Below are 10,063 nucleotides of genomic sequence, written 5' to 3' on the forward strand. Positions count from 1 at the left end.
GTCTACACAGCCCTGAGGATCGACCCAGGGACTTACCAGGACTGAGTGAGGGAGCCTCCCTGCTGTCTCCAGACAACGTGTGGACCCTTGCACAGGTTTGTGGCCTTTGAAAATATTTTCTAGCCCTTGACTCTGCCTGGGTTTTATTTTTTTAACTGTATATGTCAGAGCCATTTCTGAAGTCCCCAAATCTTGTTTTGTTTGGCCCTTGCAAGGCAAGTGACCTGTAACTTTACACCAGAACGTGTTTGAAGTGACCTCTGGCCTGGAGCCTTCGGAGTCGGGTGGTAGAAGGGATGTGTGTGTGACATCACTATGTGAGCGGATGGGAAAGAACCCTTTCTTGGTCCCAGAGGAATCAAACTTGGTTTTTCTCCCTTCAATTGTCTTTCAGCTGTTGTTTGGCTTTTTCACTTTCCTGAAGGCAAGTTCAGAGCCCTAAGACCTGGTTACTGTTTCAGAGAAGAGAAGTATGCCGACTACAGAGATGGTGTGGGGCTTAGGGCTCTGCTTCCACAGGCCCAGTGGCCTCCTTGACCTTTCTTGACTCTCTTGAGTTCAGTTCCTGAGAGGTTTCTAGAGCCTATTGAAGGCTGGGTGGAGGATGATGATGGGGCCTGAGAACACAGGAGCAGGGCGGGTGCAGTGCGGGGTGGGGTGCCTCTGCGGGGCCTTGGGAGGCCCTGATCGATGGGGCCAGCTGGGTATAGGGACTCACCCCCTTCCCCCTCTGCCCCGCCAATCTTGATTTTCATCCCTGTCTTGCTGATGTGATTTCCTCATACATTGTGAGAATCTTAGCAGCGATACCTACTCCATGAAGTTAGAGATAAATTAGGCTTAAGGGAGGGAAAAGCTACTAGCTAATGTGAAAAAGAGGAGAAAATTGGCTAATTTAAAAGAAAAAAGTTGTAAAATATACATAACATAAAATTTAGTTCTTTAGCCGTTTAAATGTACGGTTCAGGAGCAGTAAGTACACATAAGTCACCCAACCACTACCACCATCCATCTCCAGAACTTTCTCATCAAACTGAAACTCTGTACCCATTAAACAGTAATTTGTCATTATCTTCCTTCCCCTCCGCCCCTGGCAACCACCATTCTACTTCCTGTCTCTAGGAATCTCTGTACCTCATATAAGTAGAAGCATAAAACGCTTGCTTTGTGTCTGGCTTGTGTGTTTAAGTCCACATTTTTTCTGTATTGATACTTTCAGTAAGCCTTGTAAGTAGTGGAGAGTGGGCTTGACTTCTGTGTGGTAGAGACTTTTCCCGCCTCCCTCTCCTGTCCTTGTGCCCAGAGCGGCAAGGCCAGTGCACCGCTTCAGCTAATCCTCTGTGTGGAATGAGGCGACAGCTGGGGGATCCCAAAGTTTGCTTCCAGCTGTTGTCAGGCTTCAGTGTTTTCTCTAGAATGTCAAACTAGACTTGCCAGATATAATACAGGCCGCCCCGTTGAATTTAAGTCTCAGAGAAGCAGTGAATAATTTTATGAGAAGCGTGTCATGAATATTGCATGGGACATACTTGTGTTTGGGAATTATTTATGGTTTCTCTGAAATTCACATTTAACCAAATAGCTTGTATTTTTGTTTGCCAAGTCTGGGCAACCCTATGGTAAGCACAAAGTGGTTCTTGGGTAGAAGGTCAGATAATTGGGTAAAAAAGATCTCAGGAGATGGGCAGATTTGATGGTAGGGGAGAGGTGACTTGGCATCATCAACTTACTCTTGGTGGATATTAAACAATTTTAAAAACTTGTTTCCTAAAAGTCGGATTTTTATAGTAATTGCGTAGGCTCTTGTCTACTGTGTCTATAGATAAAGCGGCAGAAAGTACCCACTGGTGATCAAAATATGACCTGTGCATGACAGGTGTCAAAAGTAGGAGGTCTGATCTCCAGTTATTCATTATTCCCGTGCAGGTGTTATGATACCTGGCAGTTTGCAGGGATCCTGGAGAGGGTATTTGAGGGATTCTCCAGGGCCTGTTGCAGGCCTGCCCCAGCTGGGGTTTCTCTTGTTGATGGATGGAGCCAGCTGTGGAGAGGTGGTTTTATATAGTGTGAAAAATGGAAACTTGACTCCAAGTTTCCCTCTTGTCCCTTCCTGTTTAACAGTCAACTGTCCTCAGGTTGCTTCTCTTTGATGACACTTGGAGTCCGTCTTCTGTTTAAGAGTTTGACAAAAATGCCACCGATACTATTTGCTCTAAGTCAACCTGGCACTGAATTCTCCTTTCTCTGTGTTGTCCATGTGGCTGTTTGCACTTATCCCTTCCCTCTCGGATTTAGCTTCCTGGGGCTGTGTTTTGGAGGACAGAAAATAATAGTTTTCAGGCCTTGCAAACAGTGTGAGCCCTTCCTGAGCTGCTGGTGAGTAGATGGAGAAAATCAGTGTTTGATGCTATTCTCTACGGGGCCAGGCCCACCCACAAATGCGATCGCAGGCCCCCAGCAGCCTGTGGGAGAGCTGAGGGGTCTGCCTGCTGAGGATGCCTCCTGAAACTTCCAGGACATATGTATGCAGTATCCTTTGTTCACCGTAAGGGCATACGCACTTCATTTTGGTGTTTTGAAGCCCTAGCAATTGGTGGCTCGTTTGGCCTTTTTCTTCCCCAGGAAAGTTAATGCCATAATTAATGACTCAACTGTGACTATAGACTGGATGTTTCCTTTCCACTGATGTCAGTTTGCAGAGCAGTCCTCAAGCAAGTGTTGGTGGCAGAGGCAGGCAGAAATGGGAGAGAGAAGAGGGGCCTCTGGGACCCCAAGGGAGAGAGGGCTTCAGCTGCTGCCCCCACATATGAGAGAGGCCAGGCCTTGACATTCTCGTGTTCCATCCTTGCAGCTTCCAGGCTCACTGGAGGAGTGTGGTTGGCTGAGGGTGGTGGCTGCTGGAGGTCTGTCTATCTCCTGCCCAGCTGTTGCTTCTCTGTCCAGGAGCCTTAGTGGGAATTACCATGTGGGGTTACCTTCATGGAGTGTCGGGTCATTTTTAGGTCTGGTTGTTAGACTTGCTGCATCTGGCCCACTGGCTCCTCCTGGCTCAGTTCTGTCAGACCTCATCTTGACCCTGGGAGGGCAGGGCTTGGGGCAGGAAAGGGGTTTTGTTCCAAGCATGTAGGTCCAGGTTTTCTATTTTTCTGACTGCGTGGCAAGGCGTGTGGTATCTTAGTCCCCCAACCAGGGATTGAACCCCATGCCCCTTTGACATGGAAGTGCAGAGTCCTAACCATTGGACCATCTGGGAAATCCCAGCTCCAGGTATTTAGCTCAGACTCTAGAAGTCTGACTTCCATTATTTCAGCCCTTCAGAGAAAAAAATGACCTAGGCTAGCTTAATAAGTCCTGAATTCCTTGGGATAAAGGTTGGAAGTGATGCCTCCAGAGGATTCTTCCCAAGGCCCTGGCTTCCTCTGACTATGTGGGATGGAGTGGGGGTTGGGGGGAGGCGGTACTTGGGGAAGAGAAGAGAGAAACTCTAGTATCTTGTCTTCTCTCCCTCCACCCCCAACTCCAGTCCTTTAGATTCACTGCCATGTTCTGTTCTTCCCAAGGGGCTGACAGAATCACACACGCTGGGGAAATATTTGACATAGGGATGGTGTGTGGGCAGTTACGACTGTTACTAAGCGCAAAGAATCTGGGCAAAGGAGGGAGAAAACAACTGGTTTTAAAGAAACAGTCTTATTAATTGCTGTTTTTTGAGGCTGTCTCATGGACAAAGGATTATGGTACCTCCTGAGAGAAACACGGAAACAGTGAGACCTTGGCGCTGTCTACAGGAGTTTGTGATGAGAGAGGACACACAGTCGCAGCCATTTGTGGGTCAGGAGAGTGGTACCCAACAGGGACAGGAAGTGATGGGGACCTGGGAAACTTAGAAGGGTTCCCAGAGGTGCAGCCTCAACTGAGCTTGGAGATTCTGTACGACATTGAAAAGCAGATTGTTCTGGTTGGGAGAGAAGGAAGAACAAAGATGCAAAGGCAGGAAGGCACATTGGGGAGAAAGGGTGTTAAAAGCCTAGGGCTGTAAATTGATGGGGAGTGATTATTTTTCTTCTCACTACTAGTATAGTGTCGTTAGATATCAGTTGACAAACTTTAGAAAAGAGGTGTAGCCTATACCTCTTGCCCTTGCTCTTCAACTTCCACAGCTACCGCTGAGCAGAACACTGTTCTGGAAGATCCTCCCCACCCTCTTTGGGGGCCAACTGTCACAGCTGGATCCTTGGCCTCCCTTCACATCTTGCTGTTTATCATCCTTTTCTCTTAACACTCTCTCTCCCTTTCGCCTCTGGAACACGATACTGCCTGGACCCACCTTCTTGTCTTCCCGTCAGTCCTGTTTCTTATGTCTATGCATATCGGCATCCCTGGCCTTCTGTCTTCCCAAATCATTCCCTACTCCCTGTGCCGAGGGCTTTATCTCTCACCCAATCCAGTGTCCTAGCTGACTTTCTGCTCTTCAGCAAGTTCCCTTATCTGTGCCAGTGCCACCAGCCAAGACCCTAGGGGTTAGGATTCTGCAGTTTTGAACCCCTGAAAGCCCCCCAATTGAAGATCATTCCACAGACATCAATTAAACACCCTCTGGATGCAAGGTGCAAGGGAGACAGAAATCGCTTGGGGTCATCCAGTCAATACCTGCTTCCCCGCCAGCCTCTGTTTGCAAGGGCCTCACCCCTTTAAAGGGCTTCCCTGATGGCTCAGTGGTAAAGAATCCTCCTGCAATGCAGGAGATGTGGGTTTGATCCCTGGGTTGGGAAGATCCCCCGGAATAGGAAATGGCAATCCACTCCAGTATTCTTGCCTCCAAGAATCTCATGGACAGAGGAGCCTGGCGAGCTACAGTCCATAGGGTTGCAAAGAGTCAGACACGACTGAGTGACTGAGTACACACATGTATCCCTTAAAAGCGCTGAGATTTAAGTACCTAAGAAAGCTAAAATCCTACTTGTCTTTATCTATAACTTCAAACCACTTAAGTCCCTGCATCTCAAACTTCCTAGCAATTTGCTAAGAAGCGAAGAGCATCTCACTGGATTTCTAGGGCGGTGGTGCTGGCAGCGGTTTCAGCCGTGCAGGAGGTGGCAGTGCTGGAGGAATCCTCCCCAAGGTTTAGAAGGCAGGGCGGGGTGGAAGGGCTTTGTGTGTTCCCTGCATCTGCGTCTTGCACAGGCGACTTTGAATTTGACACCTCTGTCACATAGCCAGTGCCTGGAAACCCTGAAACTATTCTTGGTATTCATAATTCACATCGGGTAGGCCTCGGTGGTATTTATAGCACTCCCCGAGACAAGCCATTGCCAGAGGAGGTAGTGACACTTATCAGGTGCTGTGTAGGAGAAGTGGGGCTGAGTGCTCGCTTTTTCTGGCTAATTTTAGATTCTTAGTGGTTGGGGTGGGTACGAGGGCTTATCACATAGTCAGGGTGCTTTCAGAGGCTCTGATCTCCGTACAGACACGTATGGCCATTTCTGTTCTTGGGGTTTGGCATTGTCCCGGGGTATTGTCTGGAACGTATCTCACCGCTGAGGTTCTCCCTTGCTCTGTCTGCTCTTGCTGCCTTCTGGAAGGAAAGAGGGTGTGCAGGGCTCTTTGAATCCCTAGGATTAGGCTGTGGGATGGGGGTCTGGGGAGGAGAAGGTTTGATAGTAGGACATCATGCTTTCGAAATAAGTCTTAAAATTTGTGAGTGTTTGACATGCCTTGTAGCTTGCCCATGTGCTGTCTGCTCTTTGTAAAGGGGAATCTCCTTGGGTTTCCAGGGGACATTTGGGCTTCCCTGATGGCTCAGATGGCAAAGAATCACCTACAGTGTGGGTTCAGTTCCTGGGTCGGGAAGATCCCCTGGAGAAGGGAATGGCAACTCACTCCAGTATTCTTGTCCGGAGAATTCCATGGACAGAGGAGCCTGGTGGGCTATAGTCCATGGGGTCGCAAAGAATCGGACACAACTGAGCAACTCTGAATATTTGAGCTGTGAATTATTTCAGGCAGGGGTGGATGACTGTGCAGGGCAGCTGGGCCCCATCTTACTTGGTGGTCCAGCCTTACTGGCAGAAGAGGCTTTTCAAATGGCCTGCCTCCCTGGGAAAGTGGTCCTGCCCAGGGAGGGATCCCGCCGGGACTGAGGGCTGTGGGATCTGGAGAGGCAGGAAGCTGGCTGGTTTGTGTTGGCGCCTTCGCTGTCTTTGGCTGACAAGGCCGTGACAAGCTGAGGGACTGGACAGAAGGAAGGTGTGTGGGAACTTGCAAAGGCACATGGCTTGCCTGTGCCTTAGTGAGGGCCAGATGCCAGGTGCAGGAACCCTGGGTGGGTTATAGGGAGGGTGGCCAAGTCACATTTGGTCCCCTTCTCTGCTCACCTTTAGCCAGTCTCTCTCATTTGTCACCTTCCGCTTTGCACGCCCAGGACGGAGTCCCTGCTGTTCTGTCCTTTCCTGTGGCCTGTCATGTCTTGAGCTCCCTGTCCTGGTGTAAAGAGCAGTCGTGGGGAGGCAGGTTGGCCAAGAAAATGGGTAAAAGGTTTCCTCAGATGATGGTGACGAGACAAGTCCAACCTGCTGCTCCTCCCCGACAGTTGTCAGGCCTTGGCTTCTGTGTCGTGGGCTTTGAAAACCTCACAGGCGGCAACAATGGGGTCTTTATTCGCAGCGGCTCCCGGACCAGCTCTGTTGTGGCTCTGCTGGCATCGCCGATGGGCGAACGCTCCCCTGGGGCCAGCGATGGGGGACAAAGCTTGCTCTTGTGCCTCCTTCCACTTGCTCTCCAAGCCCAAGCTGAGGCACGGTTTGCCCCCTGCACCGCCGCGCGTTCCATGAGATGGGAATTAGAACTGGCAAGTTTGCAGTTGCTGTCACCTTGGGGCCCTGGGTCCCTGTGTGATTCTCATTTCTCCTCCTGAGCTGGGCCTAATGAGAAACGGCACACGGATTCATTGTCAGGAAAGGGCCGTGTCTGGCTGGTCCTGGCTGTCTGTACCGTTCCTGGAGCGGCTCCCAGACCGCTAGGTGGGGGAGGGGTTCCACAGACTTAAGAACTGAGAGTTTCGTGCCGGGTCAAGGGGTCCTGTTGTTTGCCCAGACGAGTTCAGCCAGGCAGTTTCTTCCTGTCCTCCTCTCCCATTTCATTTCCCCGTGACAAGTGGACCTGAGTGGGGGCCATGGTAGTGGGACCTCCATCCCAGGAGTCTGCTCATTCACACGGCACAGGTTACCTTTGGAAATCAGTGGGTCTGGTTTAAAAAAAAGGAATTGCAACAGAGATCAATTGATCTGCTCTTTCTACCTTTCCAGGGCAGAAGCATAGATAGATAGGATGACAAAACAGGAATGTACTTCATTCAGGAAGGGGACATATTTTATAAAGCAGGGTGTGAAAGAGGAAATGTTAGTTGCTAAGTTGTGTCTTCCACAAAGTGGAAGGTGAAATCCTTGTGAACCCAGGGACTGTAGCCTGCCAGACTCCTCTGTCCATGGGATTTCCCAGGCAAGAATACTGGAGTGGGTAGCTATTCCCTTCTCCAGGGATCTTCCCAACCCAGGGATTGAACCCTCGTTTTCCGCATTGCAGGCAGATTCTTTATTGTCAGAGCCACCAGGGAAACCCTAGTAACTGTATACCTTTGCACTATTCCTCAAGCCGGAATATTTGGTGAGATTAATTTCAACAGAGGGAAGTTTATTTGAGTTGGAGGTGAGAGTGTGTGTGCAAGTGTGTGGAATGTGTGTGAGTGAAAGTGCACACGCATGCCGGGCAAGTCGAGTGTGGACCTCTGTTTTGCAGGTTGGCAGTAGGATCATGATCTGACTGGTATTTGAGGTTTGGGCCCTTGAACGCACAGACCTGTCTGTCACTGGCTGTGTCTCAGTAGATGTCCTGGGCAGGCGCAGTCCTCTCTTTTCCTCCCTCTGATTCTCTGCTGGCCGTGTGTCCTCCAGATCATAGTTGGCCTGGGGCCATTTAGCTGTCTCTGCTCCTAAGATTTGGACTGAGCCAAGAGGCCACTGCTTTGTCACTCATTGGTTTTTTTTTTCCTGCCTAAGAGGAGTTTCCCTTGAATGATTGGTTCTCACGAACAACTTTAAGAAGAAGAAATTACTAGAAAGATAGAAGGTAACCCATGCTTCTTGTTATCATTGTGTGACCCAGGGCCTCAGGTCATTGGTTTTTTAAAAACTAATTTTGGCTGCGTTGGGTCTTCACTGCTGCTCACAGGCTTTCTCTGGTTGGGGCGAGTAGGGGCTGTTCTCTAGCTGTGGAGCACAAGCTCTCATGGGCTCATAGTTGTGGTGTGAGGGCCTGGTTGCCCGGTGACATGTGGAATGCCCGTGGCCAGGGATGGAACCTGTGTCTCCTGCATTGGCAGGCGGATTCCTAACCACTGGACCACCAGGGAAGTCCAGGTCACTGGGTTTTGAGCTGAGTTGTGGCCTCACGTGTCTGCCCATGTGCTGTGATTGTAGGGGAATGCATCTTAGGCCATTCGGGCTGCTCTAACAGTACCACAGACAGGGCAACTTATAAACAAAAGGAATTTGTATCACTGTTCTGGAGACTGGAAAGTCTACAATGACCAAGGTGCTGATGGATTTGGTATCTGAGAGCTACTTCCTTGTTCATAAGCAGATGGCTATCTTCTCACTGAGTCCTTGTATGGTAGAAGGAGCTGGGGAGCTCTCTAGAGTCTCTTTTATAAGGGTGCTAACCCCACTCACAAGGGCTCCATCTTCATGACCTAACCATCTTCTAAATACCATCACACTGGGGGGTAGGATTTCAACATATGAATTTTGGGGGCAGGGACAAGTGGGATACAAGCATTCAGCCTATGTAGGCAGTGATTCTTGTCACCTGTTTCCATCTAAAGTCAGTAATGTTAGGACCCAGTCTTGCATTTCTGGGACTATGAGGAAGAAGAATATTGTAGCAGATAGCATTGTCCTGGTGGATTTGAGCCCTGGAAGCCTTAAATGCAGTCACATGGCAGCTGGACAACATGCTAGATGTATGTAGAGGGAGGCTAGTGTTGCACACCCATAAAACACCATCCAAGGAAGCCTGGGTGTAGGATGTCGGGCCTTGTGGCAGGATAGTGTCTGTAGTTGGCTCTTTTAAGAGAAAAATTCCAGAGACTTCCCTGGTACCCTGTGCTCCCAAAGCAGGGGGTCTTCGTTCGATCCCTGGTCAGGAAATTGAATCCTGCATGCCCCCAACTAAAGATCTCGCGTGCTACAACAAAGATCAAAGATCTGTCTTGGTGCAGACAAATAAATAAATATTTTTTTAAAAAGAGAAAAGAAACCCATGTTTATTTCAGATGTTGTTTTGAAGCGTTGTTGAAATAGAATTGAAGTACCCAAATCATAAATTTACAACTTGATGAATTCTCAAACTGAGCACGCTTGTATAACCTGTGTCCGGATCAGGAAAGAGTGTAGCCAGAATCCCAGGTACCCCCAACAGCGACTTTGCGTCCTCCTTGGAATCGCTCTCCTGATTTGACTTTGAACTTTCTATAAATGGAACCTGCCGGTGTGTCCTTGTTATTCGTTGCTTTTGTTCAGCATGACGGTTGTGAGATGCTTCCATGCTGCCCTGTGAATTGTAGACTGTCATTCCCGATGTTGTCTAGTATTTATTCCTTTTATTCATAGGGTCTCTTCTGTTCACGGACATTTTGGTAGTTTCCAGATTTGGGGTCTTATAAACAAGCTGATGTGCATATTCTTGTACGTGCATTTTGACACGGATGGATTTATTCTGAGGAGCGAGAATTCAGATGTGGTTTTGATTTACTTTAACCGGGGCATTCATTCGTGGAGTAAATCATGCCTGGGAATCCACCATGGGCCAAGCTCCGCTCCAGTCCTGGGCCGACAGCTGGGAGCAAGAGGGGCAAAGCCTAGTGAGGGGGGAGCCGAGGAGTAGGGGGTAGGTATTTTAGATGAGTCTCTTGAGAGATGACATTTAAGCTAAGACTTGAAGGATGAAAGTTTGCCATCCAGGTGAGGCACCTGGGCCAGAATACTGAAGGCAGAGGGAAGAACACACG

The 10,063-nt window shown here is 49.2% G+C and overlaps 1 protein-coding gene across 8 annotated transcripts in view; it reads left to right on the plus strand.

Moving 5' to 3' along the window:
* TLN2 (talin 2) overlaps positions 1-10,063 on the plus strand; it is a 499,482-nt gene that overhangs the window by 66,435 nt on the left and 422,984 nt on the right. The window contains exon 1 of one of the 8 annotated variants that reach the window (XM_010840786.1): positions 5,455-5,471. The exons of the other annotated variants lie outside the window; for them this stretch is intronic. The gene's annotated coding sequence lies outside the window, so the exon portion shown is untranslated. Of the gene's footprint in view, positions 1-5,454; positions 5,472-10,063 lie in introns of those variants that run through there. 8 annotated transcript variants of the gene reach the window in all.

The sequence above is a fragment of the Bison bison genome, unplaced genomic scaffold (genome assembly GCF_000754665.1).
Source record: "Bison bison bison isolate TAMUID 2011002044 unplaced genomic scaffold, Bison_UMD1.0 scf7180017864146, whole genome shotgun sequence".
In the NCBI taxonomy this organism is placed as follows: domain Eukaryota; kingdom Metazoa; phylum Chordata; class Mammalia; order Artiodactyla; family Bovidae; genus Bison; species Bison bison.